Below are 14,331 nucleotides of genomic sequence, written 5' to 3'. Positions count from 1 at the left end.
AAAGGCCTTTTCTGCATGTAATGAAACAATCATATTGTTTTTGTCTTTTGGCCTTTTTATATGGTAACTTATATTTATTGATTTATGTATGTTGAACCATCTCTGCATTTCTGGGATGAAGCCTACTTGATCATGGTGGATGATCTTTTTTATGCATTTTTGGACTTAGTTTGAAAGTATTTGAGTATTTTTGCATCTATGTTCCTAAAGGAAATTGTTCTATAATTCTTTGTTGGGTCTTTATGTGGTTTGTGCATCAGGGTAAAAAAATGAATTGAGTAAAGTTCCTTCTGTTTCTATTTTGTGAACTTATTTGAGAATTTGAGAAGTATTGGAATTAATTCTTCTTTGAATGTCTGGTAGAATTCTGTGCTAAATCCATCTGGTCCTGGTTTGTTTGTTTATTTGTTTTAATGGCCGCTTCTATTTCCCCAGAGCTTACAGGTCTGTTTAAATTGCTGATATTGATGTAACTTAAGTTCCACTTGTTGAGAGAACTATCCATTTCTTTTAGATTTTCCAATTTGTTGGAACACAGGTTTTTAAAATATGTCATTGCGATTCTCTGAATTTCTTTGGTGTCTCTTGTTATGTCCCCCTTTTGTTTCTGATTTTGTTAATTTGGGTATTCTCTCAGTGTTTTAGTTAATTTGAATACAGGTTTGTCTATCTTATTGGTTCTTTGAAATAAACAGCTGTTTCATTGGTTCTTTGTATTGCTTTGTTGTTGTTTCTCTTTTATTGATTTCAGATCTGAATTCATTAATTTCTTCTCTTTAAAATTTTCTCTATTTAACGTATGAGTGCTCTACTGCACATATACTCACCTGCTAGAAGAGGCCATTGAATCCCCTTATAGATGGTTGTGAGCCATCATGTGGTTGCTGGGAATTGAATTGAACTCAGGATCTCTGGAAGAGCAACCAGTACTTTTAACCCATGAGCCATCTTGCCAGCCCCAAATTTGTTAATGTCTTGCTATTTACTCCTTTTAGTGTGATTTCTTCTTTTTGTTCTAGAACTTTCAGGTGTGCTGTTAAGTTGTTAATATAAGATCTTAGTGCTGAGAACTTGCCTCTTACAACAGCCTTCATTGTGCCCCTTAAGTTTGGGTATATTGTGTATTCATTTTCATTCAATTCTAGAAAGTCTTTAATTTCTGTCTTTGACCCATTTTTCATTCAGTAGAGAGCTGTATGGTTTCCACAAGTTTGTAAGTCTTCTCTTACTACTGATAACCAGTTTTAATCAGTGGTGTTTAGATGGGATGCACGGTGCTATTTCAATTTTCTTGTGTCTGTTGAGACTTGATTTATATCTGAGTAAGTGGTCAGTTTTAGCGAATGAACGGTTCTAATAAGAAGGTATATTCCTTTGTGTTTTGGTGAAATGTACTGGAAATATTTATTAGGTCCATTTGGTTTATAATGTAGGTAGCTCCAGCATTTCTCTATTTAGGTTTTGTCTGAATAACCTATCTATTTGCCAGAGTTGGGTATTGAAGTCTCCCACTATCACTGTGTGAGGATTGTTATGTGATTTAAGCTGTAGTGGTGTTTCCTTTACAAACTTGAGTGTCCTGTGTTTAATGCATAAATGTTAACAATGGTAATGTCCTCTTGGTGGATCTTTCTTTGATTAGTATATAGTGTCCTTCTCTATCTCTTCTGACTAGTTTTGGTTTGAAGTCTATTTTGCCAGATATTAAAATGGCTATACCATCTTGCTTCTTAAGTCCATTTGCTTGGAAAATCTTTTCCCAATCTGTTACCCTGAGGTAATATCTATTCTTGATATGAGATGTGTTTCTTGGAAGTAGCTTCAGGATGAATCCTGTTTCCGATTCCATTGTTGTTCTGTATCTTTCTATTGGGGGATTGATGTGATTATGTTGAAATGTATCAATATATAATTGTTGATTCTTGTTATTTTGTTGTTATTGTGTGCTTCCCTGTTTTGATTTTGCTGGTCTGGGATTATTTAATTCTGTATGTTTTCTTGGCTATATTTAACCACTTTAGTTTGAAGTTTTTCTTTCTAGCATCTTCTGTAGGGCTGGATTTATATAGATAGATATTGCTTAAATTTGGTTTTATCTTATTTTTTCCATATATAGTTATTTAAAGTTTTGCTGAGTAGAGTATTGTAAAGTTATGCTGGGCTGGCATTGGTGGTTTCAGAATCTGCAGCACATTTGTCCAGACCCCCCTGGCTTTTAGAGTCTCCACTGAGAGATCAGGTGTAATTTTAATAGTTCTTCCTTTATATGCTACTTTCTCTTTTCCCCTTGCGGCTCTTAATATTCTTTGTTTTGTATGGTTTGTGTTTTAGTTACTATATGCCAGGGGACTTTTCTTTTCCTGTCCAGTCTGTTTGATGTTCTGTATCCTTCTTGTACCTTTAGAGAAATCTCCTTCTTTAGGTTAGGGAAATTTTCTTCTATGATTTTGTTGAAAATATTTTTTGCACCTTTGATCTGAGATTCTTTGCTTTCCTATATTATTATATTTGGTATTTTCTTAGTGCCCCAGATTGCCTGAATATTTTGTATCAGTATTTTTTTTTATATTTCACATTTTCTTTGACTGGTTCATTCATTTCTTCTATTGGTTCTTTAGTGGCTGAGACTCTCTCTTTCATCTCTTGTATTTTGATGGTGAAGCTTCCCTTTGTGGTTCCTGTTCAAGTTCCTAATTTTTTCATTTCCAGAGTTGTCTCAGATTTCTTTGAGGGATTTATTCATTTCCTTTTTAAGGACCTCTATCATATTCACAAAGGCTGTTTGTAGGTCTTTTTCCTGTGCTTCAGCTGTGTTGGAATACTCAGGGTCCACTGTAGAGCTCTAGTTGAGACATACTGTTCTGTCTGTTACTGGTTATGTTCTTACCATAGTGTTTAGGCATCTGGAATTGGGAAGATTATTGAATCTAGGTGTTGATCTGTCCTTGTCTTTGTTGAGTAGATACTTTGCTCCTTGGTTTCTGTTTCTTCTCTGGTCTTAGGAGAGTGTGGTGGCTGTATTGCCTGGTAGGAAATTCTTCTGGGATCCTGATAGGCGTGGCCACTGGAGATTCCAGGGAAAATGTGTGTTTGGGCATTGGAACTTGATATTTAGGAATAGGGGTGAGTTGTGGATGGTGCTGAAGGGGCTCTTAAGAGGGAGAAATACAGGGTGTTCCCCCAGGAACTGCTTTGTTAGTCAGAAACGTCGGTAGAGAGTGAGGAGGCCACAGCAAAAGGTCTGCTATGGACCTGGAGATGAGGATTGGGGATTGGACTTGGAGGAGGAGGAAGAAGAGGAGGAGGAGGAAAGAAATGTGAAGATCTATAGTTGGCCAACTTGCTTGTCTGGTTTTAGTGACCTGTATGTTACTAGGGAGTCAGCACCATGGTTGAAGACATGGAGATTACAATCAAGAACTATAAGACTGCTCCCTTTGACAGCTGCTTCCTAAACAAGAATGAGACCAGGAACTGTTGGCAGAACTACCTGGGCTTTCACCACCATGAGAAGGCAATGATCACAAAACACAAAAGGTAGTGTAGTCTGTATGTGAGCAGTACCTGCATGTGTACATGCTCTATATCCTGGGTCTCAGCCTGGGATGACCTCAGAGTGGAAGGCACAGCTCCTGAAAAGATCTGACTTGCCTCTGCTCCACCTCTCCTCTGCTTTCTGTCCTTCTCCCCAGAAAGTAAAGGGGGGCACCAGCGTGATAGCTAGCCTTGGTTGTTGACTTGACTACATCTGGAATTAACTAAAACACCAAAATGGAGCTATGAGGGATTTCTGCTTAATTTGAAGGGGGAAGATCTACCTCTAATTCAGATCTTTGAGGTAGCAAGATGCACCTTTAGTTCAGATCTTTAATCCAGATCTAAGCTGGGCCATGCCTTCTGCTGGAAGCCTATGTAAGGACATGGAAAATGGAGGCTTAAGTTCTTTGCTTGCTCTTGTCTTGACAGCAAGTCCATTTCTTCCCTGGCATTGGGGCCTGTTTCCTCAGGATTCCAGCACACATCGCAGATCATCTGAGGTATCCGGCCCTATGGACTACTAGATTCTTAGACTTTCTGTTCATAACCACCCATTGTTAGATTTAAACTACATCTTGTACATCATTCTAATATATGATAGATAGATAGATAGATAGATAGATAGATAGATAGATAGATAGACAGACAGACAGATTCATTCTATACATTCTGTCACTCTAGACTAATACATATTTTGGCACCAGAAGTAGTTCTACAGTAACACAAGTGTAAGGAAGAGTGGATCTTTTAAGTATCTGAAATAGGCTTTCCAATTTGTTAATGCCTGCATTTACTGAAGTCTCTTGCGAAGCTTGGAGAGTACTGAAAGCCCATGGTGTGAACTATTTTACAAACTTAATATGATAAATGCATTTGATTATCCTGATGAACCAATCGTGGGTGGCAGCCGATTTATTGACTCTGTTGTGGGAAAATAAGTAATGATGCTGTTCAGCTGCCTTTAGTGTCTCTGGATAAATCGATAAAGGATAGGAGTGAAGTCTATGATAAAATTAAACAACTTCCAGCATCTCAGAATATGATGAACAAGAACCGCCTGGCTCTAGATACACATAAAAGTCTAAAGTGTGCCCTGGAAGAGAATTTTCTCTCCAGCAGCCGCAGAGCCCAAGTTGCAGAAAGTCAAACCAAAGCCCTCAATATAATGTTGGCTGAATTACAGGGAAAATTTAGGTCCCAGCCTTGAAGGGTGTCAGTGGTTAAAGTAGGGACATTAATGGGTAAAAAAAAAAATGGGATCTTGTAACATGGGATGGTGTGATGGTTTGCATACGCTTGAGCCAGGGAGTAGCACTATTAGCACTATTAGTAGCACTTGTTGTTGTAGGTATGTCATTGTGGGTGTGGACCTTAATATCCTAGACCTAGCTGCCTGGAAGCCAGTATTCTGCTAGCAGCTTTCAGATGAAGATGTAGAACTCTCAGCTCCTCCTGCACCATGCCTACCTGGATGCTGCCTTTACTGCACAGCTGCTGCTGTTCTCAGTGGTCATCTCATGGTACTGGCATCTCCGAAACACCACTGTCTTCTGCTGCAACTGGACTGCACTTTCACAAATAGCCTCTCATAGGCTCTTTTCATGGTGCTAAGCATCAACTTCTTTGCATGACCCCTTCAGTCCTGGGCCTTCAACGGCCACTAAGGCTGCACCTTCAACAATGGCCTCTCCTGGCCTCTAACAGTGCCAAACACCAGCTGCTACCCCTTCATGTTTTAAAACCAGTGTCACCTGGGTGATTCATATACATTACCAAGTCTGGCTGCTAACATGAGGTACAAACATTGCCTCTGAAACATACCTTCTCTGTGCTCTCAGGAAACATTAGATTTCACCTTAGTGATGCTGGTCTCTTCTTATTCTCTGCTAATTTCTTAGCTCCAGCTGACCAGCATCAATTGTCCCAGTAATGCAAAGGTTTTGCTTTAGTAGTTCTGGCATCTTGTTAATCACAGCTGATTCTTCAGCCCCATCTAACCAAAACCACAGAATCTTCACAATCAAAACAGCAACAGCCCTGATAAGGGTCTTTAATCTTCCTTGGGAAATTTCACAAGCCAGGCCTCCATTGTTTGCACAGTTCTCAACGTAATCTTCCAAGCCCCTACACAACATCCTACAGAGCTCTTAACACCCAATGGCTCCAAAGTTCCAAAGTCCTCCCGCAATCCTCCCCCAAAACATGGTCATGTTGTCACAGGAATACCCCACTATGCTGGTACCAATTTGTCTTAGTCAGGGTTTCTATTCCTGCACAAACATCATGACCGAGAAGCAAGTTGGGGAGGAAAGGTTTTGTAGAAGTTTGGTTTGCTGTTCATCACCAAAGGAAGTCAGGACTAGAACTCAAGCAGATCAGGAAGCAGGACCTGATGCAGAGGCCATGGAGGGATGTTACTTACTGGCTTCCTTCCCCTAGCTTGCTCAGCTTGCTTTCTTATGGAACCTAGGACTACTGGCCCAGGGATGACACCACCCACAATGGACCCTCCCACCCTTGATCACTATTTGCGAAAATGCCTTACAGTTGAATTTCATGGGGGCATTTCCTCACAGGAGGCTCCTTTCTCTTGATAACTCCAGCTTGTGTCAGGTGGACACAAAACCAGTCAGAAGAGGTGGGCATGTGTAGGAGGACTCACTCTGTAGAACCTGAGAACTTGGAGCTCTTCAACTCTCAAGGGTTTATGTGACCTGAGGGAGTAGTCTCTCTATTGTCAGCTCTGTCCCTTAAAATATTGTCCTTTTCACCTTTGAGGAAATTAATCCTTCATTGTCTGCTAAGCCAGAAGTGACTTTCTCTGAAGGAGATGCTAGGCAAGATAGAACTGATTACCCTCAGGGCCCATCAGTAGTTGCATCTAGACTTATAACCAGACTCAAAGCAAAGCAGATTTCTAGAGTGGAAGAAGAAAGTGTAGTACATGTGGAGGTATGTTACACTACTAAGGAGCTTAATGAGTTTGCTAATTCATGCGAGCAAAAGTCTGGAGAATACGTGATGGAATGGATTTTAAGAGTGTATAATAATGGTGGAAGAAACATAAAACTGGATCAGGCTGGTGTAGAGGGCCACAATAACATTCGCCACCACTAGATGGCGCTGGCTTCCACTCGCCCCACGTGGAAGGCCAGGATTGCCTCCGCCATTACAAGATGGCGCCAGCCTTCGCCGCGCCAGCCGGCTCCCTTTCAGGAAGTTAACTGTGCACATGTGCAAGAGTGCCTTCGTGCCAGGTCTTTGCCCACTCCGGGGCGTGCCTTATGAGATCATGGGTAAACAACCAATCAGGTGTGGATGCGCCGCACTAGGGTGTATATAAGCGCGCCATGTTGGCAAGGCGGGCCTTCCTCTATAAGATTATAATAAAGTTGGTCACAGTAAGGATTTCTATGTATCCGCGTGTTTCTTGCCGGCGGGAAGTCGTGCGTGGGACATTTGGTGCCGAAACCCGGAACAAAAAAGCTACATCATCGCCGGTGCCAAGAGGAGGCTCCGTTTCACGGAAGAAGTCCAGAAGCTGTGAGTGGGGTTAAGACCCTGAGAGACCATGTTTAGCCTTGATCTGTTCCTGCTCAGTCCTCTGCCGGACGCGCCAGGAGCCGCTATGGTTGCTCTGGCAGCCCTCGGGTTGTTTCTATTGACCTTTGAGTTTCTAGTTACCGCCAAACGGCGTCAGAGGTCGCGTGGGAACTGCCCAGCTGTAACAGCAAAGTGGAGAGTGTTGGGGGAAGGCCGAAGCATCTCAGAAACAGAGGGTAGTGAAAAGTTGCAATGAGAAAAGGATCCTGACCGATCTCAAGCACCAGGCCCTTCCAATTCGGAAGCGAAAGATTGGGGAAAGAACGCCCCGGGTGAGGAGAACGGAGGAGATAAAAGGAACACAGCATTTTGGGAGAAAAATTTTGTCTTTGTGCCTGTTAGAAGTGTGCTTAAGCTCCGGCGCTGGCTCTGGGGATGCCGTGGCGTCCCTGCACTGACTCGACAGCTTTATAGAGTCATACTGATCAGAGTTGATAGAAGCAGACCACCTGAAAATTTATTCAGGAGAATCAAACAAAAGGACATCTCAGTGCCCGTGCACAGCCTGATGGAGTTAATGTAATTGGGTTTTGAGTAAAAATATTCACTTCCATACCATTGGCGAATGTCAGTCGTTCTGCTCAGATAATATATCTCAGTATCTTACAGGAATTGGGTTTCAACACGTTGGTGGACTAGTCCAGGAATTGAGACAATCCATCGCCCATATCGACTCCACTCGAGTGGATAGTCGCGGTGAACACCATCTGGTTTTTCCCTCTTTGTCTATTGTTTGTCTCTGGTGCACCAGGATGTCCCCATGTCTGTCAGTGTATGTCTGTGGTTTTTATTTCTTGTTGTTTAAATGTTTTATGTTTCATGTTCAAAAGAAAAAATGGTAAAAACTTTATCTGCCGGTCGTTCACACCTTGACTTGGTTTTAACTCGTTTCAAAAGGGAACAAATGAATAAAAAACAGTTTCAATCAGGTCTTTGGAGCCCTGTGCCTGGAGCCAGGTGTCTAGATTAGCTGGAGAAGCTGCCCAGAGGCTAAGCGTCTACACGAGCTGATCTTAAAGGCGCCAACAGCTTCTCAGCTTCTTCGATACAAGAGTTGATAGCTGTTTCTCTTAGAGAGATCCCTGACGTATTATTTGACTCAACAGGTGACAAGGTGCTTCTCTTAAAATCATAGCTAAAAAGGTAAAAATGGTGTTTGGTCTAAATATTAAAGATATGTGTAGCCACTTCAATTTTGTTTCTCATTGGTTTTAAATGTATAAATATGCTCTACTTGCCTTGGTTATGGACTATTGGCTTTCAAGTTATTGGATATGGTTAAAAAGGTATAATATTGGTAACAGAAGGTTGACATAAAGCTGGTAATCTGGATGAAGTCATTCTAGATAACATGTGGCATGGGCCAACCTAGGGAAACAGGTCTAAATTGAAATAATATTTTTATGGAATTCTTATCCTAGAAACCAGGCTTCTAAAAGAATTTAGAACATTGTCTCTTTGTTGAGGTATTGGAGACCGCACCATCGTGCGTTCATATATAAGATTTGGCAGTCAAACTTTGTATCTGTATTTTAATGCTAATTCCGCTGCCCCAAGAACAGCTGCCAAGCGAGTTTTGCTTTCCAAAGTTGTGGTTTGCCCTAAAGCTATCTGTATTTTGATGCTAATTTCCACTGCCCTAAGGACAGCTGCCTAGTCATGTAATTAGAACTCAGGTGACCTTGTGGTTGTGCTCTGGTGTTACAAAGAGAACTTAAGGATTGTGATTTAGGATTGCCAGTGTTACATTGACTAACTCAAACTTATTTTTAATTAAGGAAAAATCATACAGGTAGAGATTGTTACAAGATTTACGAAGGATTGATGAGGTTTTGGAACTTGTGAGAACATTACAGCCAGTTTACTTACTCCAACTGCCATTTCAGGATAGATTTAGAGGATTGCTAACAGCCTTATATTAGGTAATTTTGTTGCTTCTTCAGTGTAAGAAGTTAGAATTTAAATCTTTCAATGTATATGGAAATTTTTACTACAAACCTTTGCTCTCAAAATTAGCTTTTATATTTGGGGAGTAGCTGTTACACTACTCCAGATAAGAATATTTGAAGCTAATTTTAAGCTTCTAAGGATATGTTAATTGGCTAAGTACCTCACCCTACCAGACGACTTAGGTCTTTGTTATGCACATTGGAGATAAAGCTTCAGCTGTGTTAGTACACAGTTGTGGACTGGAGTCATAGAAGTATTTTGAATAGAAACCTGGTAAAACATATCTTATTTCCAAACAACAGTTAATTGGTTACTACAAAATACTGATATTTGGCCTATTACATATACAAATTTTTCAGACAAAATTGATAATTTTACTCTTTACATGCTTTTGTACTTCCTGTATATTTGTGCATACAACCCATAGGAAATGCGCTTACTGTATTTATAGGTGGTTCATCTAATGAAAAGGCTACATGTATGATTGGAGCACTTGTTTATTCTCTTGAGTTTCTATTGCTTCAACACAGATTATTAAATTCTGTAGTTTAGCCACTGTTTTTAAATCAAACTTTCTATTCACATACTGATAGCCAATGTGTGGCTTGTGGTTTACAATTGATTTCAATTACTTAATGCTTTATTAGAGACAGGTTTTCTACTTAAAATCAGTGAGTGATTTCAGTGTAAATTGTCTGACAACTCACTGTCCTTTCAGTGCTCTGGCTCAGACAACTAAACAAAACCATAGACCCAGCTCTTTAAAAATGGTAATGGAGTTGATAACACACCCTCACGAAAAGAGGAAGACTCCACTTGCTCACTTTCAACTCCCAGCCTCACCCTGCCAGCTCAGGGATTTCTAGTAAGACTGAATCTAGATGATATTTACAAGATTTGACATTTCTAATTAATGCTATGTTTAGGTAAATAAAGTTTGTGAGGTGCTAGGGAAATGGCTTAGTGGTTAAGAGCACTAAGTACTGTTCCTTTATAGGACATTTAAGAACTCAAACTGGATTGCCTGGGCTCTTTAGCAAGGGAGGACAAGATACCAGACAGATTATAGGCCTTACATAGGAACAATTAGTCAAAAAATCTCATTCTTTATATATCCAAAACAATAATGCTGGAGACAATAATTTGGTATACAAGTCAATTTATAAATACAAGTGCTCGAGGTTGGGGATTTAGCTCAGTGGTAGAGTGCTTGCCTGGCAAGTGCAAGGCCCTGGGTTCAGTCCCCAGCTCCGAAAAAAAAGAAAAAAAAAAAGAAAAAAATAAATACAAGTGCTCAGTGTCCTCAATTTAATCCTCAAGGACTTACCTTAATAAATAATATCTTTACTATATCTTAATAAATAAAAAGGGGGAGTTATCCCTGTATGCTAAATAATGCTCCTTTTATTTCAATTTTAAAATTTTGGATGCCAAAGTTTATGGCACCCTACAACTAGGCATACTTCTGCCTAGGTGAAATAGAGAGATCCACTTATTGACATGATCCTGTCCAGATATTTTATATGGGGAAGAGGGAATGTTTGTGTTTTTTCTACAGGATGCTACAAGAGTGTGCCAGCTGCCTGAGTGGTTGCTGAGACTTGCTGATCCTGGTTGCATAAAGATTCAGCTCTCCTGGTTTGGGTCCCTGGAGTCATTCCTCTGCCCTGAGAGGAAGATAGAAGATTCCCCTTCATCCTTTGTCATCACAGAGATTTTGCCATTGCTGCAGTCAGTGTTACCGCTGCGTGTGTCCCGTCCCACTATGGCCTGCTCTGACCCTCTGTACACTGCTGCTTGCTGGAGAAGACTGGACTCCAGCCGTTGCTGCCCCCTTCATTTTCCCTGGTGACTCTTGCTGCCTTAACTGGTCATTTTACAGACTGTAGCTTTACAGGAATGCTACCTGCGTAAAGCTACAGTGGACTGGGGAACTCTGTCCTGGTTATACAGAGCTCAGAAATGGTTCCATTGTCTGCTGGTTGTTCCAGAGAAAAATGACTGATCCTGAACTGTCCTGGAAAAGACCTTGACACTTTCGCTGCTATTGTAGCAGCCATTACTGCTACAGACATTGTGTCTGCAGTGTCTGGAGTTATCCTCCCCCAATCTATTGTTAGACAAGTACAGTGGGTGAACTTTCTGGAGTAGTTACTAACAATTGGGAATTCTAAATTTTATTATAGGAGCGGCTTGACTACGGCCCTTGATGGTAACAGCTGAGGAGGACCAAATGAGGTGCCCACTACTTATCGGGAGTGGCTCTGTCTGGTGCAGCCCTATGCTGTGGATCAGTATTCATACTTGGTTGGTTTGCAAACTCAGATCTCAACAGAAACGTGACAAGGCCATTATCACTCAAGCACTTGTGGCCATTGTACAAGGGGCCTCCCCTGGAATTTGGTTATCTTGCTCAGGAATTAGTCGGTATCTGAGTTCACTGCTCCTGCATCCCATGGATCTGTGGATCCATTGCACTGGGATGAGAGAGACTCATTGTTCCTTTGATCAGCCCTTCCACATCGCTGAGGTTTCCTCATTGCACGTGATAGGGTGATCATGACTGCTATAAAATTATATAAATTATAAGGGTGAGATGTAGAGGGCCACAATAACATTCACCACCACTAGATGGCGCTGGCTTCCACTGTGCCCCACGTGGAAGGCCAGGGTAGCCTCCGCCATTACAAGATGGCGCCAGCCTTCGCCGCGCCAGCCGGCTCCCTTTCAGGAAGTTAACTGTGCACATGTGCAAGAGTGCCTTCGTGCCAGAGTTTGCCCACTCCGGGGCGTGCCTTATGAGATCATGGGTAAACAACCAATCAGGTGTGGATGTGCCGCACTAGGGTGTATATAAGCGCGCCATGTTGGCAAGGCGGGCCTTCCTCTATAAGATTATAATAAAGTTGGTCACAGTAAGGATTTCTATGTACCCACGTGTTTCTTGCCGGCGGGAAGTCGCACGCGGGACAGGCTGGGTTTATTGATATGGGTCCTCTAATTGAAGACTCTAGGTTTAATATGGAATCTCCCACAATTAAAAAAAGTGTATCGGGTTGGGGATTTGGCTCAGTGGTAGAGCACTTGCCTAGCAAGCACAAGGCCCTGGGTTCAGTCCCCAGCTCCGAAAAAAACAAAACAAAACAAAAAAAAGTGTACCAAAAGTTTGTGTGAATGGTTGGTTGAAGCATTTCTCAAAAAATGGCTTCCTGAAAAGGAGTTGGAGTTGCCTGATATCCTTTGGCTTATTGTCGACGAGGGCATTTTTGAGGCTCATGGAAAGTGCAATGCTAGAGTGGGTATGCTGTATAAAACCTAATCCTCTGCAATGGGAAGGCCCAGAAGACTGACCCTCACTAACCCTACAGGACACAAAATGGTGAGGGCACACCCGCACATTTGAAGAGCTTTGTTGTCGCTCTTTTGGTCTGGAGATGCTGCTGCAGTTGGATGAATTAAATGCAATATGTTTAGTTGGGCCCTGAGTTGAGCTCTACCACAAAATATCACAATGGTGCAGTATATTGATGATATTGTGCTTGATTGGACCAAGAGAGCAGTAGGAAGAAATCACTTTGGACTTTTTGGTAACACATATGTGCATCAGAGGAAATAAATCCCAACCAAAATTCAAGGGCTGTCTACCTCATTAAAATTCTTGAGTCCAGTAGTATGGGCATGCAGAGATATTCCTTCCAAGATGAAGGGTAAGTTATTGCATATGGTCCCTCCCCCCCACAAAGAAAGAAGTACAATGTTTAGTAGGTCTATTTGGATTCTGGAGAAATAACATTCCTCACTTGGGTGTGTTACTCTAGTCTATATACCATGTGAACCAGAAAGATGCTGATTTTGAGTGGGACCTAGAACAGAAGGCTCTTCAACAGATTCAGGTTGTTTTACAGGCTGCTTTACCAATTGGACCACATGATCCAGGAGACCCAATGGTACTTGAGATGTCAATGGCAGATAGAGATGCTATTTGGAGCCTTTGGCAGGCCGCGCTATAGGTGAATCACAGAAGAGACCTTTGGGATTTTGGAGCAAGACTCTACCATCATCTTCAGACAATTATTTTCCCTTTGAAAAAGGCAGCTCTTGGCCTGCTGTTGGGTCTTAGTGGACACTGAATGTTTGAAAATGGGCCACTAACCATGCAATCTGAGCTTCCCATCATGAGCTGGGCATTATATGACTCACCAAATCATAAAGTATGATGTTCACAGTAGCAATCCATTATCAAATGGAATTGGTATGTATGTGATCAGGGCTGAGCAGGTCCTGAAGGCACAAGCAAGTTATACAAAAAAGTTTCCCAAATGTGTCTGGTTTCTACTCCTGTTATAATGCTGTCTGCTGCCAAGCATGCATCTATATCCTTATGGATGTGCCCTGTGATTGGCTGACTGAGGAAGAGAAGACTAGAGCTGGCTTACTGATGGCTCTGTACACTATGCAGACACTACCCAGAGGTGGATAGCTGCTGCATTACAATTCCTTTTTGGGACAACCCTGGAAGACACTGGGGAGGGGAAAAATTCACAGTGGGTAGAACTTTGGGCAGTATACATGGCCATGCATTTTGTTCCAAAGGAGAAATAGCCAGATGTTCACTGATTCATGAACATTGGCCAATGGATTGGCTGGATGGTCAATGACTTGGAAAAAAATATCATTGGGAAACTGATGCAAAAGACATCTGGGGGAAAAGTATGTGGATAGATCTCTAAAAACGAGCAAAGGATATGAAGATACTCATGTTCCATGCAGATGTTCATCAAAAAGGCAATTTCAGCTGAGGAAGGGTTCAATAATCAAGTAGATAAGATGACCCATTCTGTGGAGAGTCAGCCTCTTTTCCCAGTCATTCCTGTCACTATCCAATGGGCCCATAAACAAACTGACCATGGTGGCCAAGATGGGGGTATTGTATGGGCTCTACGACACAGTCATCCACTCACCAAGGCTCACCTGGCTACAGCTGCTGCTGAGTGCCAGATCTGCCAACAGCAGAGACCAACACTGAGCCCCAGATATGGCACCATTCCCTGGTGGCAGGTTGGGCCATTTCCTCCATAAAAAGGATAATCCTTTTTCCTTACTAGAGTGATACTTTTTCTGGTTATGGATTTGTCTTTTCTGCATGTGATGCCAAAACCATTATCTGTCCTGTCCACTGTTATGGCATTGCTGCTGGCTCACAGCCATGGAATCCATTGGTCTTCCCATGTTTGCCACCAT

General features: G+C 41.8%; 1 long non-coding RNA gene and 1 pseudogene across 1 annotated transcript in view; one reads left to right on the top strand and one right to left on the bottom strand.

Annotated features, from left to right (window-relative positions):
- Nucleotides 1-14,331, bottom strand: part of LOC148001021 (uncharacterized) — a 32,537-nt gene that overhangs the window by 10,791 nt on the left and 7,415 nt on the right. The window lies entirely within an intron of this gene.
- Nucleotides 3,389-3,646, top strand: LOC148001022 (cytochrome c oxidase subunit 6B1 pseudogene; annotated as a pseudogene).

Source organism: Rattus norvegicus, chromosome 15 (genome assembly GCF_021556685.1).
Source record: "Rattus norvegicus strain SHRSP/BbbUtx chromosome 15, alternate assembly SHRSP_T2T, whole genome shotgun sequence".
Lineage (NCBI taxonomy): Eukaryota > Metazoa > Chordata > Mammalia > Rodentia > Muridae > Rattus > Rattus norvegicus.
Note: the sequence above shows the minus strand (reverse complement) of the source record. Positions and strands in the feature narration are given on the sequence as shown.